The sequence below is a fragment of the Pseudophryne corroboree genome, chromosome 1 (assembly GCF_028390025.1).
Source record: "Pseudophryne corroboree isolate aPseCor3 chromosome 1, aPseCor3.hap2, whole genome shotgun sequence".
NCBI classification, from domain to species: domain Eukaryota; kingdom Metazoa; phylum Chordata; class Amphibia; order Anura; family Myobatrachidae; genus Pseudophryne; species Pseudophryne corroboree.
This window is the reverse complement of record NC_086444.1, coordinates 194,882,978-194,909,803: the sequence shown is the minus strand read 5'-3', so window position 1 is coordinate 194,909,803 and position 26,826 is coordinate 194,882,978. Positions and strand designations below refer to the sequence as shown.

The window sequence follows — 26,826 nt, the reverse complement described above, 5'->3', positions numbered from 1 at the left end:
TACAACAAGAAAAGGGGTATTATTCCACACTATATTGTGGTACTGAAGCCAGAAGGCTAGGTGAGACCTATTCTAAATCTAAAAAAATTTGAACACTTACAAAGGTTCAAATCAAGATGGAGTCACTCAGAGCAGTGATAACGAACCGGGAAGAAGGGGACTATATGGTGTCCCGAGACATCAGGGATGCTTACCTCCATGTCCCAAATTTGCCCTTATCACTAAGGGTAACTCAGGTTCGTGGTACAGAACTGTCACTATCAGTTTCAGACGCTGCCGTTTGGATTGTCCACGGCACCCCGGGTCTTTACCAAGGTAATGGCCGAAATGATGGTTCTTCTTCGAAGAAAAGGCGTCTTAATTATCCCTTACTTGGACGATCTCCTGATAAGGGCAAAGTCCAGGGAACAGTTGGAGGTCGGAGTAGCACTATCTCGGATACTGTTACAACAGCAGGGGTGGATTCTAAATATTCCAAAATCGCAGCTGATCCCGACAACAAGTCTCCTGTGCTTAGGGATGATTCTGGACACAGTCCAGAAAAAGGTGTTTCTCCCGGAAGAGAAAGCCAGGGAGTTATCCGAGCTAGTCAGGAACCTCCTAAAATCAGTGCATCATTGCACAAGGGCCATGGTAAAAAAATGGTGACTTCCTTCGAAGCAATTCCAGTCGGCAGATTTCATGCAAGAACTTTTCAGTGGGATCTGCTGGACAAATGGTCCGGATCGCATCTTCAGATGCATCAGCGGATAACCCTATATCCAAGGACAAGGGTGTCTCTCCTGTGGTGGTTACAGAGTGCTCATCTTCTAGAGGGCCGCAGATTCGGCATTCAGTTTTGGATGTTGGTGACCACGGAGGCCAGCCCGAGAGGCTGGGGAGCAGTCACACAAGGAAAAAATTTCCAGGGAGTGTGATCAAGTCTGGAGATTTTTCTCCACATAAATATACTGGAGCTAAGGGCAATTTACAATGCTCTAAGCTTAGCAAGACCTCTGCTTCAAGGTCAGCCGGTATTGATCCAGTGGGATAAAACATCACGGCAGTTGCCCACGTAAATAGACAGGGCGGCACAAGAAGCAGGAGGGCAGTGGCAAAAACTGCAAGGACTTTTCGCTGGGCGGAAAATCATGTGATAGCACTGTCAGCAGTGTTTCATTCCGGGAATGGAAACTGGGAAGCAGACTTCCTCAGTAGGCACGACCTCCACCCGGCAGAGTGGGAACTTCATGGGGAAGTTTTCCACATGATTGTAAACCGTTGGGAATTACCAAAGGTGGACATGATGGCGTCCCGTCTGAACAAAAAACGGGACAGGTATTGCGCCAGGTTAAGAGACCCTCAGGCAATAGCTGTGGACGTTCTGGTAACACCGTGGGTGTACCAGTCGGTGTATGTGTTCCATCCTCTGCTTTTCATACCTAAGGTACTGAGAATTATAAGACGTAGAGGAGTAAGAACTATACTCATGGCTCCGGATTGGCCAAGAAGGACTTGGTACCCGGAACTTCAAGAGATGCTCACAGAGGACTTATGGCCTCTGCCGCTAAGAAGGGACTTGTTTCAGCAAGTACCATGTCTGTTCCAAGACTTACCGCGGCTGCGTTTGACGGCATGGCGGTGGAACGCCGGATCCTAAGGAAAAGGCATTCAGGAAGAGGTCATTCCTACCCTGGTCAAAGCCAGAAAGGAGGTGACCGCACAACATTATCACCACATGTGGCGAAAATATGTTGCGTGGTGTGAGGCCAGGAAGGCCCCACGAAGAAATTTCAACTCGGTCGATTCCTGCATTTCCTGCAAACAGGAGTGTCTATGGGCCTCAAATTGGGGTCCATTAAGGTTCAAATTTCGGCCCTGTCGATTTTTCTTCCAGAAAGAATTGGCTTCAGTTCCTGAAGTCCAGAAGTTTGTCAAGGGAGTATTGCATATACAACCCCCTTTTGTGCCTCCAGTGGCACTGTGGGATCTCAACGTAGTTCTGGGATTCCTCAAAACACATTGGTTTAAAACCAGTCAAATCTGTGGATTTGAAGCATCTCACATGAAAAGTGAACATGCTCTTGGACCTGGCCTGGACCAGGCGAGTGTCAAATTGGTGGTTTTTTTCCTCAAAAAAGCCCATATCTGTTTGTCCATTCGGATAGGGCAGAGCTGCGGACTCGTCCCCAGTTCTCTCCCTAAGGTGGTGTCAGTGTTTCACCTGAACCAGCTTATTGTGGTGTCTTGCGCCTACTAGGGACTTGGAGGACTCCAAGTTGCTAGATGTGGTCAGGGCCCTGAAAATATAGGTTCCAGGACGGCTGGAGTCAGGAAAACTGACTTGCTGTTATCCTGTATGCACCCAACAAACTGGGTGCTCTTGCTTCTAAGCAGACTTTTGCTAGTTGGATGTGTAATACAATTCAGCTTGCACATTCTGTGGCAGGCCTGCCACAGCCAAAATATGTAAATGCCCATTCCACAAGGAAGGTGGGCTCATCTTGGGCGGCTGCCCGAGGGGTCTCGGCTTTACAACTTTGCCGAGCGGCTATTTAGTCAGGGGCAAACACGTTTGTAAAATCCTACAAATTTGATACCCTGGCTAAGGAGGACCTGGAGTTCTCTCATTCGGTGCTGCAGAGTCATCCGCACTCTCCCGCCCGTTTGGGAGCTTTGGTATAATCCCCATGGTCCTTTCAGGAACCCCAGCATCCACTAGGACGATAGAGAAAATAAGAATTTACTTACCGATAATTCTATTTCTCGGAGTCCGTAGTGGATGCTGGGCGCCCATCCCAAGTGCGGATTATCTGCATTACTTGTACATAGTTACAAAAATCGGGTTATTATTTGTTGTGAGCCATCTTTTCAGAGGCTCCGCTGTTATCATACTGTTAACTGGGTTCAGATCACAGGTTGTACAGTGTGATTGGTGTGGCTGGTATGAGTCTTACCCGGGATTCATAAATCCTTCCTTATTGTGTACGCTCGTCCGGGCACAGTATCCTAACTGAGGCTTGGAGGAGGGTCATGGGGGGAGGAGCCAGTGCACACCACCTGATCCTAAAGCTTTACTTTTTGTGCCCTGTCTCCTGCGGAGCCGCTATTCCCCATGGTCCTTTCAGGAACCCCAGCATCCACTACGGACTCCGAGAAATAGAATTATCGGTAAGTAAATTCTTATTTTTTTTAACAAATATATAGGAAGTTTATTATTAAAATAAAGTAATAGTTGAAAATTCCATACAGTATACTTAAAGGAGTTTTGCACTTTTTATTACATCTTTACCAAATCTTCTCGCTTCCTTATAATACCTTGCTGCTTCATCGATGTCTGTGGCCAAACTAATCAAAAGAACTAGCCTGCAAAGTACATGCTAATATATTATTGTAAAAGCATCTAAATATTTTTTTTAAATGTTTTATATTTATGAAATTAATATAAATTCTTTATATTACCAAGTGTGAAACTTGACTAGTGTTAAAGTATATTTTGGATGTTCTAATATGAAATGCTTGGCATATGCTTTATAAACGTTATCATACAACATTTACCTTGATTAGCTGAAGCTATACGCCAGAACATGGTTTTAAGAATGTATTTTATACAGATGCAGATAGCAACGTTACATAACAATATGATGTGCATTATTTTTTTTAAAGTAACTTTGTAGCACATTTGTGTTTTGCTAAAATATATATAAATATATGCAAATCCTATTAAACTGCTGTATCTCAAGTCTGGCACTTTCTTTGTTTTCAGACCATTCTTCTCTATATATATAGGCTTAGCAATGTGTGATTCCTACACCAATTCATGGGGATCTCCAATCAAAATCCCAAAGGCAAAGAGCTCTGCATATAGGGGGTCATTTCGAGTTGATCGCTCGCTAGCAGTTTTTAGTAGCCGTGCAAACGCATGGTCGCCGCCCACGGGGGAGTGTATTTTCGCTTTGCAGGAGTGCGAATGCCTGTGTAGCAGAGCGCCTGCAAACACAGTTTGTGCAAAACAAGACCAACCGTATAGTTACTTATCCTGTGCGATGATTACTGCGACGAGTGGCATGGTTATGACGTCAGATACCCGCCCAGCAAACTCCCGACCACGCCTGCGTTTTTCCAAACACTCCCAGAAAACGGTCAGTTGACACCCATAAACGCCCTCTTTCTGTCAATCTCCTTGTGTTCGGCTGTGCGATTGGAATCGTCGCTAGAACCAGTGCAAAACCACAATGGACTTTGTACCCGTACGAGGCGCGTGCGCATTGCGGAGCATGCGCAGATTAGCTGTTTTTTTTTACTGATCGCTACGCAGCGAACAACGTAGGCTAGCGATCAACTCGGAATGACCCCCATGGAGTAGAAACAAGTTCTTGAGTGGTGGCTAACCTTTCATTCAAAAGAGATGAGAGGTCTGATTATTAATCTGGGCCTTTGAGGAATTGATGAATAAAGAAAGAGAGGAAAAGGTGATCTGGCAAGATCATTGATAAACCTAAGGCCAGTGCAACCAACCTTGAAGTGGAAAAAGTAAAATATAGGCCCTGAGTTAAAGCATGAGTGCTAGCAGGGGAATAAGTGGAGGTGGATTTGGGGCGAGATCAGAACCTTTGGACTGCTCCCAGACGAATAATGAGAGCTAATACTGGATGAGCTTTTGCACTAGTAAGATAATGTGTCTGGGTTAGTCATAAAACTAAAGAAAGTGATGCCTAGGTATGTCATTCATTTTGATAGCAGTAATTATTATTATCCTTTATATGGTGCCTCAAGGGTTCCGTAGCGCCTTACAAAGTACATAAACAAATGAGCAAAACAGCGACTTACAGTACAATCCAATGTAGGATAAGTAAATGGGATATAAACATTCTTGCATCAGGGTGGCAGAGACCGAGGGTTAGGTGACGTAGGGAATATGGAGTAGAAGTTAGTGTGAGGAGGAAATGCACATGAGGGCCCTGCTCATGAGAGCTTACATTCTCAAGGGGGAGGGGGGGCAGACAGACAAGGGTGACAATTATGGGGTAAGTGTCCAACTACCTACCAGTGAGCCTTCATTAGCAGTAGTGAAATAGATGGAAACACTCTTAAAAGAAAGTTGTAGATTATCTCAAATCCAGCAATTAACAAACAACATGGATTCACTGGGGGGAGATCATGTCATACAAACCTTGTTGACTTTTTGGACTGTGTGACTAAAGTAATAGCTATAGTTGTAGATATAGCTTATCTAGACTTTTGACACTGTTCCACATCGCAGACTGCTAAATAAACTTGAAAGCTTGGGATTGGATACTAAGGGGTATATTCAATTAAAGTCGGATCCATTCCGCCATGCATTTGTCGGAATGGATCCGACAAGCCCTATTCAAATGAGCGGCCAAATCAGACTGTCGGATTTGTCCGCTCATTGGTGTCCCGTCCTGCTGCTGCTAGCGGCTGCCGGGGTGTAGCTGTCAGCGGCAGCAAGGGGGAGCTATCACGGAGGACCTGTCAGGCAGCCTGTGGGGGGGGGGGATCCGTCAGTGGCGGCCAGGGGTACCTGTCAGGCGGCCAGGGGTACCTGTCAGGCGGCCGGGGGACCCGTCAGCGGCGCCGAGGAGACATCTGCGGCAGCTGGAGGACTCGTCAGGCGGCCGGGGGGACCCGTCAGCAGCGCCGGGGGAGACATCTGCGGTGACTGGAGGACTCGTCAGGCGGCCGGGGGGACATGTCAGGCGGCCGAGGGGACCCGTCAGCGGCAGCCGGGGGAGACATCTGCAGTGGCTGGAGGACTCGTCAGGCGGCCGGGGGGACCCGTCAGTGGCAGCCGGAGGAGGCATCTGCGGCGAATGGAGGACATGTCAGACGGCCGGGAGTACCCATCAGAGGTAGTGCCATGCAGCCTGCTGCACCGCTACCCGGTCTCGTCCTCAATCCAACTTTTTTTAAAGTCGGATTGAGATGGTCGAAAAAGGGACAGGTTTTAGCCCCGTTTTCGACAGAAGCACGTGGATTGGTAGCTATTCCGCCGATCCACGTGCTTTTCGACAAGTCGAATTCCTCGACTTGTCCAATAATTTTGGGTTCTATTGAATAGGTCGGAACCCCTTTCTGACCTAAAAAAGTTGAAAACTGCCGTCTTTTCGACAGACGGCAGCTTTCGACTTCAATTGAATATACCCCTATGATGGTTGAATGTATAAGATCATGGTTGCAGGATAGAAAACAGTTGTAGTAAATGGAGTGCATTCACAGGAGTGAAATGTTACTAGTGGAGTACCCTAGAGATCTGTACTTGGGGCCCGATTCAGACATGATCGCTGTGCTAATTTTGTTGCCCTGCGATCAGATAGTCACTGGCCAAGGGGAGTGTAAATTCGCAAGTGTGCGATCGCATGTGTACGCCGTGCGAAAATGTCCCTTAGCGGACAGCTGCAATTCCGTTTGCAACTTACCATTGAATGGTTTTTCCAGTGTGTGCAGTCTGTGCGCAACCTAGGACTTACTCCTACATTGCGAAAAGAATAGGCTGATCGGGTCCGGAGCTGACGTTACACACCGTCCCAGGAAACGCTTGGGAAGCCTGCATTTTAACTGACACTCTCAGAAAACGTCCAGTTACCACCCACAAACGGCCTCTCCCTGTCAATCAGCTTGCGAATGGCTGTGCGATGGAAATTTTTGCACCAGCTTGTCGCTGTTTGGCTATGCGCATGCGCATTGCGGTGCATGCGCAGTCAATCGATAATCGCCCGCTGTGCGAAAACTCACAGCAGCGATCAGGTCTGAATTGGTCCCTTGGACCAGTGCTTTTGAATATCTTTATTGGTGGCATTGCAAATGGCATTAAAGGGAAAGTATGGCTTTTTACAGATGACACAAAGGTATGTAACAGGGTTGACACACCAGGAGGGGTAAAACAAATGATTAATGATTTGGTAGACTAGCGCACAGGTTCTCAAACTCGGTCCTCAGGACCCCACACGGTTCATGTTTTGCAGGTCACCTGTAGATTTTTGAAATGTGACAGTTGGTGATACACAGTGCAGCTGCTGGGTGACATGGAAAACGTGAACCGTGCGGGGTCCTGAGGACCGAGTTTGAGAACCACTGGACTAGCGGAATGGTGAAGAGTGTGGCAATTACAGTTTAATGGCCAAAAATGCTAAATCATGCTCTTAGGTCTCAAAAATCCAAAAGCTAAATACATACCTTCCGACTTCTAGTTCAGGAGAAGCGGGACTCCTCTGCATGGCGAAGCCAGAAAAGGGGTGTGGCTTTGTGGCAATGCCGTGACCGCCTGCCACTCCTCCCATTTACTTCACAGTGGGGGCATGGCCAGTGCTCTATAAGCTGCTGGCATGCCCCCAGTCCCTCTGTATCCTGTGAACAGACGCTGTGCGCATACGCACAGTGTCTATTCATGCTGCTCTGGTGACTGACAGGAGCCTTCCAACTGCCCACCCGCACTGTGGGACACTGCGACCCACGGGAGGGACAGCGGGAAAGTCCCCAAAAAACGACTCCCGCGAAAATCGGGACAGTTGGGAGGTATGTAAATATAGTATTAATGGCGCTATACTGGAAACTACTAAGGAGGAAAGGGATCTAGGAGTCAATATTTCAACTTCAAGTGACTTAAAGGCAGGTAAGCAATGTAACAAAGCAATGAGGAAGGCTAGTCAGATGCTTGGCTGCATAGGAAGAGGAATTAGCAGCAGAAAGAAAGAAGTATAGGTCATTGGTATGGCCTCATCTAGAATACTGTGTTCAATGCTGGAGGCCATACTGTATCTTCAGAAGGATATTAATACATTAGAGACTGTACAAAGAAGGGCAACTAAAATTGTGCATGGGCTACATCACAAAACATACCCAGAAAGACTAAAAAATCTCAATATGTATAGTTTGGAGCAGAGAAGGGAAAGGGGGGACATGATAGAAACTTTCAAATATATCAAGGGTTTTAACAAAGTCCAGGCCCTAGGGAAACATCCTTCAAATGAAGAGAAGCAATAGGACACAAGGACGTGCACTGAGACTGGAGGGAGGTAGTTTCAGGGGAAATTTGAGGGAAAATTACTTCACAGAAAGAGTAATGGACAAGTGGAATAGCCTCCCATAAGAGGTGGTAGAGGCTAATACAGTAGAGCAATTTAAGCATGCATGGGATAGACATAAGGATAGCCTTACAAAGAAATAAGGATCAAATAAGGTTTGAGGTAAAAATATGGTAAAAAAAAGGGGTAGACTACATGGCCAAGTGGTTCTTATCTGCCGACACATTCTATGTTTCTATGAGCAGAGGGTTAGGATGAGAGACAATTGGGTTTGATTTAGTAGGTCTTGAGAGCCCGTTTGAGGTTTTGAAGAGGTAGAGAATTCCAGAGATTCCCTATCTCTCTCAGCATGTACAAAATCTGGAGGAAGTAATCAGGCAGGAGAGGCAGCATGTATTTTTGGAGCGAAAAGGGCAAACAGGAGTGTAAAGAGAGGTCAATGGGAGAGGAATAGAAGAGGGCTTTATACTGTAAGTGAGGGTGAGAAGCTTGAATTGAATTCTAAATAATTATCTAAGAAATCAATTAGTTCCAAGACTATGGGCCAAGTGTAATGGAGTGCGATTTTGCACACATGTGCGAGTTTAGTGCTAAACTCGCACATTTTGCAAAGTCGACCAATGTAATGGGGTGAGGAAACATGCAAAATCGCATGTTTTTTGCAGTCTAAAAAATCGCAATGGCAAACCACGCATCCAGATGTTTTGCCATTGCAAACATACAACTCGGGTAATGTAATAGGATGCGAGTTTACAACTCGCACCTAAACATTACCAAAAAGTTGCCAATAAATAGACCAGCTTCTGGTTGGCGAGATTGACGGAAGCATGCACAGTGAGATCTGATGTGCTTCTGTCGTGCAGGTCCGCTGACGTGCAGGTCCCCCCCAAAAGCATAACCAGCCCGGGCTCTTTGAGCCAGACCTGGTTGCACAAATACGGAAAAAAAAATGTAAACAACCAGCACCGATCTCTTGGACCAGTCCTGGTTCCAAAAATACGGGGGACAAAAGAAGTAGGGGTACCCCATATTTTTAAAACCAGCACCGGGCTCCACTAGCCAGGGAGGTAATGCCGCGGCCGGGGGACACTTTTATATAGGTCCCTGCGGCCGCAACATCATACACCCCAACTAGTCACCCCAGGGCGGGGTTTCCATGGGGAGTCGGACCCCTACAATAAAGGGGTCCCCCCTCCAGGCACCCAAGGGCCAGGGATGTAGCCCGAGGTGGTCCCCACCATCTATGGGCTGTGGATGGCGGGCTGATAAAAGTGTAAAAAAAAAAAAAGAAATATTGTCTTTTGCTGTGGAACTACAGGTTCCAGCAAGCCTCCCCTGTATTCTGGTACTTGGAGAACCACAAGTACCAGCATGCGGGGCATTAAAGGGCCCGCTGGTACCTGTAGTTCCACAACAAAATAAATATTCAAATAAACATACACTGTCACACATACTTACCTACATCCCATGCCGCCATTCACGCCCACTTGTCCTGTAGAATCCACGGGTACCTGTAAAAAAAAAAAACTTGTGGGTGACCTCAATTAACCTTGCGGTCTGACGCAGACCGCAAGGTTCCCCCCATAGGCGATAATGGGGATTTCTCTCCCCATTACTGCCTATGCGCCCCGCTTGAATGGCAGACCAGGAGCGCGCAGCCAATCAGGACAGTGCTATGACGTGGCACTCCCTGATTGACTGGCGGGTCCGCAACTGACAGTAGTCACGAGGGGTCCAGGCATTCGGGGAAAGGGCTCCATGTGTAAAATGGTTCAGTTTTTTCGGTTTGTTATTTTTTTTTAACCTCTGGATGCCTACATGGAAAGAAGAGGATTGATCTAAACCGGATTTTTGGTAAGTACAATGTTTTTTTCCCCACAGGTACCTGTGAATTCTGCAGGACAAGTGGATGTGAATGGCGGCGTGGGATGTAGGTAAGTATGTGTAAGTGTGTTTTAATAAAATTATACTGTCACGGTGTCTGTGTATTTATTTGCATATTTATTTTGTTGCAAAACTACAGGTACCAGCGGGTCCTTTAATGCCCGCAAGCTGGTACTTGTGGTTCTCCAAGTACCAGCATGCGAGGGAGGCTTGCTGGGACCTGTAGTTCCACAGCAAGAGACTCTCTCTCTCTATATATATATTACACTTTTTATGGCTATCAGCCAGCCATCCACAGCCCACGGATGGTGGGGACAGCCTCAGGCTTCATCCCTGGCCCTTGGTGCATGAGGGGGGGGACCCCTTTATTGTAGGGGTCCCCACTCCCCCAGGGAACCCCGGCCAGGGGTGACTAGTTGGGGTGAGTGATGCTGCGGCCACAGGGACCTATATAAAAGTGTCCCCCGGCTGCGGCATCACCTCCCTTGCTAGTGGAGCCCAGTGCTGGTTTTAAAAATACAGGGGACCCCTACTTCAAAATTCACATTATGCCACACAGTATGAGCCAAAATTCACATTATGCCGCACAGTATGAGACGAAATTGACATTATGCCACACAGATTGAGCTGAAATTCACATTACGCAACAAGGTATGAGCCGAAATTCACAATATGCAACACGGTATGAGACGAAATTCACAATATGCGACACGGTATGAGCCGAAATTCACACAATGCCGCAAGGCATGAGCCGAAATTCACATTATGCCACAAGGTATGAGCCGAAATTCACATTATGCCACACGGTATGAGCCGAAATTCACATTATACCACACGGTATGAGCAGAAATTCATATTCTGGTTTTCATATTCAGAGGATGGCACTGGGGTGAGGCAGAGGGTGACAGCCATGAGGGTGACACTGGGGTGATGTAGTCGGAGAAAAGCAGAGGGTGACATGTAGTGGGATACAGAGGGTGATACTGGGGTAACACAGTGGGTGACAGGAAAATGGTAACACTGGGGACATGTACTGGGTGACAGGCAGAGAGAGTGACAGCCATGAGGGTAGCACTGGGGTGAGGGAGTGAGAGAAAGGCAGAGGGTGACACTGAGGATACTTAGTAGATGACAGGCAGAGGGTGACACTGGGGACATGTAGTGGGGACAGGCAGAGAGGGTGACACTGGGGTGAGGCAATGGGAGATAGACAGAGGGGCACACTATGGACAAGTAGTGGGTGACATGCATAGGGAGACACTACGGTGACATGGAGGAAGGTTGGGGGTGCAGCAGATGGGCATTTGGAGCTGTGAGGGGAGAGTGGGGCATGTGTGGGCAGCAGGTGGGACTGTAGTGAGAACGCTCCTAATGAAAAAGCCGAGAGAAGACCAGGTACCCTTGCCACACCACATACATTAATGTGGAGCACTGACAGACACGGGGAAGAGCCAGCATGAAGCAGAGAGTTGGGTAAGTGGGACAAACCTTGGCTGCGGGTGGCTACTCTCTCCAGTACCACCAGCTGGCCTGACACCTTGCCCTGCAGATGCTCTGAGTCCTGGCCCCTCAGCAGCTCTTTCAGTGTGCAGTCAGCTCCGTCCATCACCTCCGCGGGTCCCGCAGCCACGGCATCCTGTAAACAGAATCTGTCAAACAAGTCACGTCACACAAGCGCAGGGGCCGCTAGGGGGAGTACAGATGGCACCTACGGAGTAGAAACTTGCCCACTTCTCCACGATCCTTAGTGGACCTGCTTCACCGTGACTATGGAGCTGGTATATGTAATAGGCTAACACTGAGGGGTACCTAACATTAGGGTATGCCTGTACAATACCCCCCATGCGCACGCCTATGCATAGAACACATACAAATACATAGAACATATACATATAAACACACATATGGGTTTGGTATGCATGACAGCCGGATGGGATGCCGGCAGTCAAAATACCGACGCCAGCATCCAGAGGAATGAAATCCTGACAGGGGTGATTTAACTAATCTAACCCGTCCCCTACCTCCTAAGCCTAACGCTCCCTTCCCGTAGCCTAACCCTAACCTCCCCTCTTAGTGCCTAACCTCCACCCGGTGGTGCCTTACCCTAACCCACCCTGTCTGCAGCTTAACCCTAACCTCCCACCTCCTGTAGCCTAACCCTATCCCCTGCAGTGTCGGCTAAATCGCCCCCCCCTTCTCCGGCAGAAGTCAAATTTCTGTGGCTATACTTACAATGGCCAGGATACTAGCACAGACACAGGTCCTCTTTCCGAGTTGTTCGCACGCTAGGCCGCCGCCCTCTGGGAGTGTATCTTAGCTTAGCAGAACAGCGAACGAAAGATTAGCAGAACTGCTACTAAATAATTATTTGCAGTTTCTGAGTAGCTCCAGACCTACTCACAGATTGCGATCAGTTTAGTCCGTTTAGTTCCTGGTTTGACGTCACAAACACGCCCTGCGTTCGGCCAGCCACTCCCCCGTTTCTCCAGACACTCCCGTGTTTTTCCCTGACACGCCTGCGTTTTTTAGCACACTCCCGGAAAACGCTCAGTTACCTCCCAGAAACGCCATTTCCTGTCAATCATTTACCAATCAGCAGTGCGACTGAAAAGCGTTGTACGAACACCAGCAAAACTGCTAAGTTTTTAGTTAAATAACTTAGCGCATGCGCGCTGCGTACCATGCGCATTTAGCAGCAAATTGCAGCATAGCGAAAATCGGCAACGAGCGAACAACTTGGAATGACCACCCTAGTACACACACTATACATATACACACAAATACAAAACATACATATACACATATATAGAACACATACACATACAGTACATATAAACACACACACACACAGAACACATACATATGCACATATAGAGACTAGAGTATACACACAAACCCACTGACACCTGGAGGATGGAGCCTGGCCGTAGCTGCAAGAACCAGGAACAGATCAGTGCTGGCAATGCTGGGGGTCGTGCAGGGCACTTTCATCATTAAGCTCCACCCCCTAGCGGCTTATGCCCCTCACCACCGACCCGCAAATCGCGGCATATAGCCGTGAGGGAGCGGGGCTTCAATCGCCAGGACAGGGATCCACAGTGAGAGGAACTCGCAGGTCTTTCCATTGCCCAACGTTTAGTTGAGCCAGCTCTGGCATGCCCCTAGGTGTATGCCTATAGATAGGGCCGGCTCTGACTGCCCGCTTACGTTCTCCGCTGCCACCTGTCAAATGTCGGGGTTGCCGGACATTAGTGGGTGCCTGTGCGCACCAGGCACCCCCCCGTGCGCACGCCTATGTCTATCAGGCTCTAGTCCATCTCAGAATCAGGCATCCAATTGTCAGACACAGTGACTGAAGAAATCCAGACAGCTGAAATGCATGTCGCACCTTATAATAGTAATTACAGTATTTGAAAAGTCCCAATATTTTATAGCGCAGTAATACACTGTGAATTATATATGTTTCAATACATAAGTGCTTCTAGTGTACATCTGTGTAAAAGCCAATTAAATACCAACAGCAAACTGTATTGTTACAGAACAGCCTTTCAGTTCTTCTCATTTTTGTTCTATTATTGTAGCCATTACTCCAGAGATATCACAGTACTTTATTACATTAAAAAGGAAAACATATTGCTGTAGGATAATAATTGCATAAAGGAAAGCCATTTCTATCTGTGCATCTGTTGGGACATCTCCGTCCTCCCTGTATAGTCAGAGCGGATTAAGGCTTTGGGGGGCCCGGAGCATTTAAGACAGGGGTCCCTATAGTCTTCCCAACAAACTAATCATAGTATATTTACACACACACTGACTCATCACAAAATCTCCTGAACAATAAGGACTAAGAACTTGACATTTGGACAGTAGCTTGCTTTTGTGACGTAGGCACCCACTAAGAAGGGATTTTTCAAAATTCCACCCACAAAGGGGTTAAAAGGGGTGAGGTGATTATTGCGAATTCCCCCCTCACAGAGGAGAGTTAATACAGCCCAATCAGCCGGCTCTATAAAGAATGCATTGTGAACAATGCTGTGTTCCTGGACTTCCTTGCCAGTGGCAGTTGCAGAGCAGTCCGTTATTCAAATAAGGGAGCAACATCAACTGCCACCCCTAAACTCTGATAAACATCGGGTGTGGCTCCCCTATTTGAATAATGGACTGCTCTGCAACTGGCAAGGCAGTCCAGCCTTATTGTTTAGGAAATTTTGTGGTGAGTCAGTGGTATTTGCCATATATATATATATATATATATATATATATATAAATGTAAATATATATTTTCTCTGACGTCCTAGTGGATGCTGGGAACTCCGTAAGGACCATGGGGAATAGCGGGCTCCGAAGGAGGCTGGGCACTCTAGAAAGATTTATGACTACCTGGTGTGCACTGGCTCCTCCCACTATGACCCTCCTCCAAGCCTCAGTTAGATTTTGTGCCCGGCCGAGGTTGGATGCACACTAGGGGCTCTCCTGAGCCCTTAGAAAGAAAGTATAGATTTAGGTTTTTTATTTTCAGTGAGACCTGCTGGCAACAGGCTCACTGCAGCGAGGGACTAAGGGGAGAAGAAGCGAACTCGCCTGCTTGCAGCCGGATTGGGCTTCTTAGGCTACTGGACACCATTAGCTCCAGAGGGATCGACCGCAGGCCCAGTCCTTTGTGTTCGGTCCCGGAGCCACGCCGCCGTCCCCCTTACAGAGCCAGAAGCAAGAAGAGGTCCGGAAAATCGGCGGCAGAAGACATCAGTCTTCACCAAGGTAGCGCACAGCACTGCAGCTGTGCGCCATTGCTCCTCACACACACTTCACACTCCGGTCACTGAGGGTGCAGGGCGCTGGGGGGGGGGCGCCCTGAGAAGCAATTATAACACCTTGGCTGGCAAAAATACCACAATATATAGCCCCAGAGGCTATATATGTGGAAAATACCCCTGCCAGAATCCAGAAAAAAGCGGGAGAATAGGCCGCGGAAAAGGGGCGGAGCTATCTTCTGCAGCACACTGGCGCCATTTCTCCTTCACAGATCCGCTGGAAGGAAGCTCCCTGGCTCTCCCCTGCAGTCTACACTACAGAAAAGAGGGGGGGGCACTAAATTTAGGCGCTGTATAAATTATATAGAAAAAGCAGCTATAGGGGACATAACTCAGTCCCTGCATTATATAGCGCTCTGGTGTGTGCTGGCATACTCTCACTCTGTCCCCCCAAAGGGCTTTTGTGGGTCCTGTCCTCTGTTGGAGCATTCCTTGTGTGTGTGCGGTGTGTCGGTACGGCTGTGTCGACATGTTTGATGAGGATAATGATGTGGAGACGGAGCAGATGCCTTTAGAAGGGATGTCACCCCCTGCGGGGCAGACACCTGAGTGGTTGAGCTTATGGAAAGAAATGAGTGCACGTATAGACTCCTTACATAAGAAATTTGACGACATGCCAAATGTGGGACAGCCGACTTCTCAGCTCGTGCCTGTCCAGGCGTCGCACAGGTCATCAGGGGCTCTAAAACGCCCGCTACCTCAGACCGCAGACCCAGATGTCGACACTGATACTGACACCAGTGTCGACGACGATGAGTCTAATCTGATGCCCACTAAGGCCATTCACTGCATGATTGAGGCAATGAAAGAGGTGTTACACATTTCTGATATAAATACAGGTACCACTAAAAAGGGTATTATGTTTGGGGAGAAAAAACTACCCGTAGTTTTTCCCCCATCAGATGAATTAAATGAAGTGTGTGAAGAAGCGTGGGCTTTCCCTGATAAAAAATTGGTAATTCCTAAGAAGGTACTAATGGCGTTCCCTTTCCCGCCAGAGGATAGGTCACGTTGGGAAACACCTCCTAGGGTGGATAAAGCGCTCACACGTTTGTCTAAAAAGGTGGCACTACCATCTCCGGATACGGCCGCCCTCAAGGAACCTGCTGATAGAAAGCAGGAGGCGATCCTGAAGTCTGTATATACACACTCAGGCATTATACTTAGGCCAGCTATTGCGTCAGCTTGGATGTGCAGTGCTGCCGCTGCGTGGTCAGATAAACTGTCAGAAAATATTGACACATTAGACAGAGACACGATCCTGTTAACCATAGACCATATAAAAGACTCAGTCTTATATATGAGAGATGCACAGAGGGAAATCTGCCGACTGGCATCTAAAGTTAGTGCATTGTCCATTTCTGCTAGGAGAGGCTTATGGACTCGCCAGTGGACAGGAGATGCAGATTCTAAAAGGCACATGGAAGTGTTGCCATATAAGGGTGAGGAATTATTTGGGGATGGTCTCTCGGACCTAGTTTCCACAGCAACGTCTGGGAAGTCAGCATTTTTACCTCATGTCCCCTCACAGCCTAAGAAGGCGCCGTTTTATCAGGTTCAGTCCTTTCGGACCCAGAAAAACAGGCGTGGAAAAGGCGGGTCTTTTCTATCCAGAGGCAGAGGTAGGGGAAAAAGGCTGCAACAAGCAGCAGGTTCCCAGGAGCAAAAGTCCTCCCCCGCTTCTTCTGCCAAGTCCGCCGCATGACGGTGGGGCTCCACAGGCGGAGCCTGGTACGGTGGGGGGCCGCCTCAAGAATTTCAGCGATCAGTGGGCTCGCTCACAGGTGGATCCCTGGATCCTTCAAATAGTATCTCAGGGGTACAAACTGGAATTCGAGGCGTCTCCACCCCACCGGTTCCTAAAATCTGCCTTGCCGATTGCTCCCTCAGACAGGGAGGCGGTGCTAGCGGCAATTCACAAGCTGTATTCCCAGCAGGTGATAATCAAGGTACCCCTACTTCAACAAGGCCGGGGTTACTATTCCACACTATTTGTGGTACCGAAACCGGACGGTTCGGTGAGACCCATTTTAAATTTGAAATCCTTGAACACATACATAAAAAAATTAAAGTTCAAGATGGAATCGCTCAGGGCGGTTATTGCGAGCCTGGAAGAGGGGGATTACATGGTATCCCTGGACATCAAGGATGCTTACTTGCATGTCCCCATTTTCCATCCTCACCAGGAGTACCTCAGATTTGTGGTACAGGATTACCATTACCAATTCCAGACGCTGCCGTTTGGACTGTCCACGGCACCGAGGGTATTTACCAAGGTGATGGCGGAAATGATGATACTCCTTCGAAAAAAGGGAGTTTTAATTATCCCGTACTTGGACGATCTCCTAATAAAAGCGAGGTCCAAGGAACAGTTGTTGGTGGGAGTAGCACTATCTCAGGAGGTGCTGCACCAGCACGGCTGGATTCTGAATATCCCGAAGTCACAGCTGGTTCCGACGACACGGCTACTGTTCCTGGGTATGATTCTGGATACAGTCCAAAAGAAAAAAAAAAAAAGTGTTTCTCCCGGAGGAGAAAGCCAGGGAGTTGTCATCTCTAGTCAGAGACCTCCTGAAACCAAAACAGGTATCAGTGCATCGCTGCACGCGGGTCCTGGGAAAGATGGTGGCTTCTTACGAAGCAATTCCCTTCGGCAGGTTCCATGCCAGAATCTTTCAGTGGGTCCTGTTGGACCAGTGGTCCGGATCGCATCTTCAGATGCATCGCTTGATAACCCTGTCTCCAAGAACCAGGGTGTCTCTACTGTGGTGGCTGCAGAGTGCCCATCTTCTAGAGGGCCGCAGGTTCGGCATACAGGACTGGGTCCTGGTGACCACGGATGCCAGCCTTCGAGGCTGGGGGGCAGTCACACAGGGAAGAAACTTCCAAGGACTATGGTCGAGTCAGGAGACTTCCCTTCACATAAATATTCTGGAACTAAGGGCCATCTGCAATGCCCTAAGTCAAGCAAAATCCCTGCTCCTACACCAGCCGGTGCTGATCCAGTCAGACAACATCACGGCAGTCGCCCATGTAAATCGACAGGGCGGCACAAGAAGCAGGATGGCGATGGCAGAAGCCACAAGAATCCTCCGATGGGCGGAGAATCATGTACTAGCACTGTCAGCAGTGTTCATTCCGGGAGTGGACAACTGGGAAGCAGACTTCCTCACCAGACACGACCTCCACCCGGGAGAGTGGGGACTTCATCCAGAAGTCTTCCAGATGCTGGTAAACCGTTGGGAAAAACCACAGGTGGACATGATGGCGTCCCGCCTCAACAAAAAGTTAAAAAGATATTGCGCCAGGTCAAGGGACCCTCAGGCGGTAGCTGTGGACGCTCTAGTGACACCGTGGGTGTACCAGTCGGTTTATGTGTTCCCTCCTCTGCCTCTCATACCAAAGGTATTGAGAATAATAAGAAAGCGAGGAGTAAACACAATTCTCGTGGTTCCGGATTGGCCAAGACGAGCGTGGTACCCGGAACTTCAAGAGATGCTCTCAGAGGACCCGTGGCCTCTACCGCTCAGACAGGACCTGCTACAGCAGGGGCCCTGTCTGTTCCAAGACTTACCGCGGCTGCGTTTGACGGCATGGCGGTTGAACACCGGATCCTAAAGGAAAAGGGTATTCCGGAAGAAGTCATTCCTACGCTTATTAAGGCCAGGAAAGATGTTACGGCAAAGCATTATCACCGCATATGGCGGAAATATGTTGCATGGTGCGAGGCCAAAAAGGCCCCAACAGAGGAATTTCAACTAGGTCGATTTCTGCATTTCCTGCAAGCAGGAGTGAATATGGGCCTAAAACTAGGCTCCATTAAAGTACAGATCTCGGCTCTGTCGATTTTCTTTCAAAAAGAACTAGCTTCAGTACCTGAAGTTCAGACATTTGTGAAAGGAGTGCTGCATATTCATCCCCCGTTTGTGCCTCCTGTGGCACCTTGGGATCTCATCGTGGTGTTGAGTTTCTTAAAATCACATTGGTTTGAGCCACTAAAAACCGTGGATCTGAAATATCTCACGTGGAAAGTGGTCATGTTATTGGCCTTGGCTTCAGCCAGGCGAGTGTCAGAATTGGCGGCTTTATCATGTAAAAGCCCTTATCTGATTTTCCATATGGATAGGGCAGAATTGAGGACTCGTCCCCAATTTCTCCCTAAGGTGGTGTCAGCGTTTCACCTGAACCAGCCTATTGTGGTGCCTGCGGCTACTAGGGATTTGGAGGACTCCAAGTTGCTAGACGTTGTTAGGGCCCTGAAAATATATGTTTCCAGGACGGCTGGAGTCAGAAAATCTGACTCGCTGTTTATCCTGTATGCACCCAACAAGCTGGGTGCTCCTGCTTCTAAGCAGTCTATTGCTCGCTGGATTTGTAGTACAATTCAGCTTGCACATTCTGTGGCAGGCCTGCCACAGCCAAAATCTGTAAATGCCCATTCCACAAGGAAGGTGGGCTCATCTTGGGCGGCTGCCCGAGGGGTCTCGGCTTTACAACTTTGCCGAGCAGCTACTTGGTCAGGGGCAAACACGTTTGCAAAATTCTACAAATTTGATACCCTGGCTGAGGAGGACCTGGAGTTCTCTCATTCGGTGCTGCAGAGTCATCCGCACTCTCCCGCCCGTTTGGGAGCTATGGTATAATCCCCATGGTCCTTACGGAGTTCCCAGCATCCACTAGGACGTCAGAGAAAATAAGAATTTACTCACCGGTAATTCTATTTCTCGTAGTCCGTAGTGGATGCTGGGCGCCCATCCCAAGTGCGGATTGTCTGCAATACTTGTAAATAGTTATTGTTAACTAAAGGGTTATTGTTGAGCCATCTGTTGAGAGGCTCAGTTGTTTTCATACTGTCAAACTGGATATAGTATCACGAGTTGTACGGTGTGATTGGTGTGGCTGGTAAGAGTCTTACCCGGGATTCTAAATCCTTCCTTATTATGTCAGCTCGTCCGAGCACAGTGTCCTAACTGAGGCTTGGAGGAGGGTCATAGTGGGAGGAGCCAGTGCACACCAGGTAGTCATAAATCTTTCTAGAGTGCCCAGCCTCCTTCGGAGAACGCTATTCCCCATGGTCCTTACGGAGTTCCCAGCATCCACTACGGACTACGAGAAATAGAATTACCGGTGAGTAAATTCTTATTTTATTATTTTTTCAGAAATAAGGACTTTTCCAACCTATTTCCAGTCAGGTGAGGCTAGTGTCTCAACTATCAGAGGGTAATCTGTCACTTGAACTAAACATTGCCGAACCTTTCAGAGAACAATGGGGGTCATTCTGAGTTGATCGCTAGCTGCCGTTCGCAGCGCAGCGATCAGGCTAAAAATCGGCACTTCTGTGCATGCGTATGGTGCGCACTGCGCACGCGCGACGTACTTTCACAAAAGCTGATGTAGTTTTACACAAGGTCTAGCGACGCTTTTCAGTCACACTGCTGATCGGTGAGTGATTGACATGAAGTGGGTGTTTCTGGGTGGTAACTGGCCGTTTTCGGGGAGTGTGAAAAAACGCAGGCGTGCCAGATAAAAACGCAGGAGTGGCTGGAGAAACGGGGGAGTGGTTGGCCGAGCGCAGGCCGTGTTTGTGACATCAAAACAGGAACTAAATAGTCTGAAGTGATCGCAAGGTAGGAGTAGGTCTGCAGCTACTCTGAAACTGCACTATTTTTTTTTGTAGCAGCACTGCGATCCTTTCGTTCGCACTTCTGCTAAGCTAAGATACACTCCCAGAGGGTGGCGGCTTAGCGTTTGCACTGCTGCTAAAAGCAGCTAGCTAGTGATCAACTCGGAATGAGGGCCAATATTAGGAAAAGAGAGATAGATATTTTCCCTCTTAAATGCATTAAAGGAAAGTTTGATAGTCAGCAACTGCTTATCTGCTGTGTAAAGGGTAGCAACAGCTCTCCCAGTGACCTTAAGTGTTGTTCGAAAATCTTTACCTTTTGACCTAAAAGGAGGAGCCCTAAGATGAGCGAGAAGCTAAGCAGGGAGATCTAAGACCCTTTGGAATAGAGTCAGCCTATCCCTGCAAACCTTACATATTTAACATACAGCGGGCGAAGCTTGGCCCGTCGTCATTTACAGCACTGAGCAGGGCAGCATCAGAGATTGGACGGGGCAGAAAAGGAGATGGATTGTTCTCCTCAGCGCCAGCCTTTTGACAGCATCAAACCAGGGAAGGCCCAGCTAGGGGTGCGGCCTGACAAAGATATATGATTTTTTTTTTTTTAAAAGCAGTATTAAATTTGCTTAAATATCAGCGATTTTCATCTCTTTTTGATTATACTTGAAATTCTGCAGCGAAGCATGGGTATTCAACTATTATATATATATATATAGAGAGAGAGAGAGAGAGAGAGACAAAAACCCGGCTGCACACATCAAAAAAGTTCATTCTGTAGGAGTGCCAGGCACATATGCAGTTATTCAAATGTTTGAAGAAAGAGCCAGCACCTCCAACTTAATACAAACGTATTTTATGCATTCAAATATTCAATTCCAATAAAGTGCAAAAATAGTGCAAAAAATTCCACAATAAGCAGAGGATAATAAAGCTATACTCATCATTGATGCCAGGGTGGTCAGTGTCAATCCTCATGCTTAAAATAGCCCTGAATCCGACAGCTGTTTCGGCGCTTCCATTGCGCCTTTGTCAAGGAATAAGATAATGGGCATACACCAACCATATATATACCTGCACTGATTACCTCATGCATCTCACCTGTAACATGCTCCCTCCCTCAGACATGGCATCCAGGACCGGAAGTGGGGAATATAAACAAACAGCTAGCCAATAAGAGCCATGACCAAAAAGAAAATTTTCTAAGTACCAGCCAAACGATGTTCCTACAGCAGGAACCACCGTAGCTATAACTGGCATTAATATCCCCAGAGACGCACACATAGCACCTCAGTTACGGTACCTGGCTCTCCCGCAGTCACTCCCGCGACCGGAAGTGACGCGACGGGCCGGTCGTCAAAGCAATCCGTGTACAAAACAATGTAGCAGATCACATGGTCGCGCTTCCGTAACCGGAAGTGACGCGACAGGCCGGTTGCCCTGGCAACCCACAAGCAAAAGCCGGTGCTATTAACAGAAGGGACGCATGTTAATTTACAAAAATGACTATCGTCCATACTGGATACCCCATTAACAATAGATGCACAGTAAACCAGGCAGATATAAAGATGTAAAAAAGACAATAAAAAACAAGCGGAAATAGTGATATTCAATTTATCAGATTATTCACCTATTCCCCCAGAAATGTCGGTCCTGTCTAAAGGCCTTTCTTTTGTAAAAACATTCAAACAACAACCCTTTAACTTTGAGGTTGAATTGTATCGTTTTCACCGTTCCCTCAAGCTTAAAGATTTCTTTGCTAAACAGAATCAAACATCGACTTTGACTGAGGGGGCCACATATAGTAAATTTAAACCTAAAAGTACATTTGAACCATCGGGTCAAAATGCATCTATAGAAACATTCATTAAACTTGTCAAAAGGGACACTATGTCCTTTATTGGCAATCAGAAAATCTCTTATCATAATTTGAGTAGAGAGGAGAATGCTGCTCTCACTACTTTGAGGAACAATTCTGAAATGGTCATACGTCCCTCAGATAAAGGGGGAGGAATTGTTTTACTCAATAAACAAGATTATATGCATGAGATTTCTAGACAGCTGTCGGATTCAGGGCTATTTTAAGCATGAGGATTGACACTGACCACCCTGGCATCAATGATGAGTATAGCTTTATTATCCTCTGCTTATTGTGGAATTTTTTGCACTATTTTTGCACTTTATTGGAACTGAATATTTGAATGCATAAAATACGTTTGTATTAAGTTGGAGGTGCTGGCTCTTTCTTCAAAAATTTGAATAACTGCATATGTGCCTGGCACTCCTACAGAATGAACTTTTTTGATGTGTGCAGCCGGGTTTTTGTCTCCATACATACGTAACCTTATGCTGGCGGGCACCATTTTGTAAATAATGTATTTTTTTTTAAACATTTTTTTCTGAACTTTTTTTTTGTGGTGTGGATATGGATATGACGACCAGTGCCTCAGATGATTTGACTCGAGTGAAGAGATTTGATAATCAAGATATTTCCAGAATTGTATTCACGGACACAAACTCTCTGGCATTTGATATTGATAGCCCACCTGAAGTATTTGATGATTTATTGAAGCTTAAAAAACGAAAGGTGGAATTGAATCTACATGGGTTGACACTCTCACAATATTACAAAGAAAAAATTATACCTAGAGGTTTCCGTATTAGGAACCAACCCACTATAGGTAGATCCAATACAAGCTTTTGTAAGCAATGGTGCCAGATTTTGAACGAGTGCTCTTTTCAATTAATGATCTTGGTAATTGAACAAGTAAATCTTGATCTTGAGTTGTTAGATAAGGAAATTGCATCGTGTGAATCTACTGGGTTAGATATTTGAAAGCAGACGATTCTGTTGATTGGTTGGCTAGAATTGAGAGCAATGTGAACCAATTTCATACTGAATTACTTGCCTTTAAGAAGAATAAGTACAAGCGGGTTAAAGAAGATTACAAGGACTTACGAGTTTACAACTGGTTGCAGGGAGGAGAATACAAAATTGGTTGGAGAGGAGGTAATAGATACAGGAGAAATCGTACAAATTATCCATTTTCTGATATAGAGACTCATACCTCAGCCAGTGACTCTGATCATTCACAGACTCAGACACATTTTCAGAGAGGTTCTGTAACCAGGAGCAAATTCAAAAATACACAAAGAAAAGATCAGGCAGAAGGGGTGGGGTCAAACGCAGGAACAGATGTAAAAAAGACAATAAAAACCAAGCGGAAATAGTGATATTCAATTTATCAGATTATTCACCTATTCCCCCAGAAATGTCGGTCCTGTCTAAAGGCCTTTCTTTTGTAAAAACATTCAAACAACAACCCTTTAACTTTGAGATTGAATTGTATCGTTTTCACCGGTCCCTAAAGCTTAAAGATTTCTTTGCTAAACAGAATCAAACATCGACTTTGACTGAGGGGGCCACATATAGTAAGTTTAAACTTAAAAGTACATTTGAACCATCGGGTCAAAATGCATCTATAGAAACATTCATTAAACTTGTCAAAAGGGACACTATGTCCTTTATTGGCAATCAGAAAATCTCTTATCATAATTTGAGTAGAGAGGAGAATGCTGCTCTCACTACTTTGAGGAACAATTCTGAAATTGTCATACGTCCCTCAGATAAAGGGGGAGGAATTGTTTTACTCAATAAACAAGATTATATGCATTAGATTTCTAGACAGTTATCAGATGTTGAATGTTATAAAATACTTACCTACGATCCAACCGTTAAGTATAAGAGAGAAATTGATGCTGTGATTGACATGGGCCTTAAAAATAACTGGATTGATGAACCCACTGTCCAGTTTCTTACGCAGACACACCCTAGGACTCCTATTATTTATGTGCTACCAAAGGTGCACAAAACACTGATTAAGCCTCCAGGTAGGCCGATAATCTCCTCCTGTGGGTCCTTGTGTCAACCACTGTCTCAGTTTATTGATTTCTGGTTATAGCCTGTTGTACAGAATACAAAATTCTATTTACGTGATACTACAGATTTTTTGAAAAAGATTGAGGCATTGGGTAGTTTACCTGACTCAAGTTTGCTGGTGACATTGGATATCACTAGCCTCTACACAAATATTAATCATGTTGATGGTATAGAGTCAGTCAGGAGTTTGATTTCCAACAGTCCACACTATAAGGGTCCGAACGTCGAGTTTTTGTTACTTCTTATGGAAATTGTATTAAAGAAAAAAATATTATTTTTTTAAATTCATTTTTTTTGCAGTTAAGAGGGACCGCAATGGGGTCAAATATGGCCCCTGCATATGCTAATTTCTATATGCATATGTATGAAAATCAGCATGTTATGGCCCATCCTGTTTTTTCTGAATTTATCCATTTTTACGTTCGGTATATCGACGACCTCTTTATGGTGTGGACTGGAGGTATCGAATTCCTGACTATGTTTATTGATGCTCTCAATTCTCTTGACACCAACATCAGATTTACACTTGCTTATAGTGAAACTATAATCAATTATCTTGATGTATGCGTTCTGAATAATGGCGACCGTTTACTAGAATATACAGAAAAGAAACGGTTAAAAACACTATTATTAGCAGACAGTTTCCATCCCGCACCACTTAAAAGAGGTTTGCCACTGTCGCAATTATTGAGGGTTGCTCGAATAACGTCTGATCCAGCTGAGTTACGAGAATCATTAGAAGAGATGGGCAATAGATTTGTTTGCAGAGGCTACAAGAGATGCGAAATTGATGAAGCAATTTCGAGTTGTTTACAACATAAACGTGAGGAATTACTCTGTGCAAAGAAAGAGAGTACTAAAGATAATAGAATGATTTTTGCTTCTACATACTCGATGGCTTCACAACATATACGGAATATGGTATTACGCCATTGGCATATATTGCAGGCTGATGACACCATTGGACATTTATGCAAAGAGAAACCATTATTCTGCTATAAGAGAAGCAATAATGTCAAGGACATAGTGGCCAAATCTGACATAGGCCCCATTCGTACAAAAAGTTGGTTGCAACCAAAACACGGAGTATACAGATGCCATGGGTGTGTCAATTGCCAGTACCTCCTCTTAGGGGAATTTTTCATTGACCCCAAGACAAAGATCAGACATAATATACACCATCATTTGACTTGTGACAGTCGTTATGTCATATATTTGATAAAATGTCCATTCTCGCTCTTTTATGTTGGCAAAACAATCAGGACATTGAGGGAGAGGATAGCCCTGCATCGATCTTCTATTAAAAAGGCTCTTGTGAAAGTTGATAAGAGTACTCCTTCAGTTGCAAGACACTATGCACTCTGCAAACACTCTATGAGAGACTGCCAATGCATGCCCATAGACTGTATTCCTCCTCTTAGACGTGGCGGTGAGCGGAACAAGCTGCTATTACAAATATTATTGGATAAATTGCCTCAACAAAGTTGCACCGGATGGATTAAATGAGGAACTGTGTTTAAGCTGTTTTCTATAGGGACTGGTTCCCTGTCTCTTATTCTTGTAGTTAGTACATCTTTGGTGTTGGTTTTATATTTATCCATGTCCACGGTTATTGTTTTTATTATATTTTTTTTATTATATTTGTATGACATCTGCCATCGATATATCTGCCTGGTTTACTGTGCATCTATTGTTAATGGGGTATCCAGTATGGACGATAGTCATTTTTGTAAATTAACATGCGTCCCTTCTGTTAATAGCACCGGCTTTTGCTTGTGGGTTGCTAGGGCAACCGGCCGGTCGCGTCACTTCCAGTTACGGAAGCGCGACCATGTGATCTGCTAAATTGTTTTGTACACGGGTTGCTATGACGACCGGCCCGTCGCGTCACTTCCGGTCGCGGGAGTGACTGCGGGAGAGCCAGGTATCGTAACTGAGGCGCTATGTGTGCGTCTCTGGGGATATTAATGCCAGTTATAGCTACGGTGGTTCCTGCTGTAGGAACATCGTTTGGCTGGTACTTAGAAAATTTTCTTTTTGGTCATGGCTCTTATCGGCTAGCTGTTTGTTTACATTCCCCACTTCCGGTCCTGTATGCCGTATCTGAGGGAGGGAGCATGTTACAGGTGAGATGCATGAGGTAATTAGTGCAGGTATATATATGGTTGGTGTATGCCCATTATGTTATTCCTTGACAAAGGCGCAATGGAAGCGCCAAAACAGCTGTCGGATTCAGGGCTATTTTAAGCATGAGGGTTGACACTGACCACCCTGGCATCAATGATGAGTATAGCTTTATTATCCTCTGCTTATTGTGGATTTTGTTGCACTATTTTTGCACTTTATTGGAATTGAATATTTGAATGCATAAAATACGTTTGTATTTAGTTGGAGGTGCTGGCTCTTTCTTCAAACATTTATATATATATATATATATATATATATATATAATAAATACATAGAAAGAGAGCGCATGAAGTTTTAATTATTTTAGTTATATTCAAAAAAACAAGAATTGTCGAATCAACATATGCATATTATTACTTA

The 26,826-nt window shown here is 46.1% G+C and overlaps 1 long non-coding RNA gene across 1 annotated transcript in view; it reads right to left on the bottom strand.

The window, feature by feature from the left end:
• Positions 1-26,826, bottom strand: part of LOC135060648 (uncharacterized) — a 90,862-nt gene that overhangs the window by 6,960 nt on the left and 57,076 nt on the right. Inside the window, exon 2 of the long non-coding RNA XR_010247046.1 lies at positions 11,397-11,544. This is a non-coding gene — a long non-coding RNA (uncharacterized LOC135060648). The remainder of the gene's footprint in view (positions 1-11,396; positions 11,545-26,826) is intronic.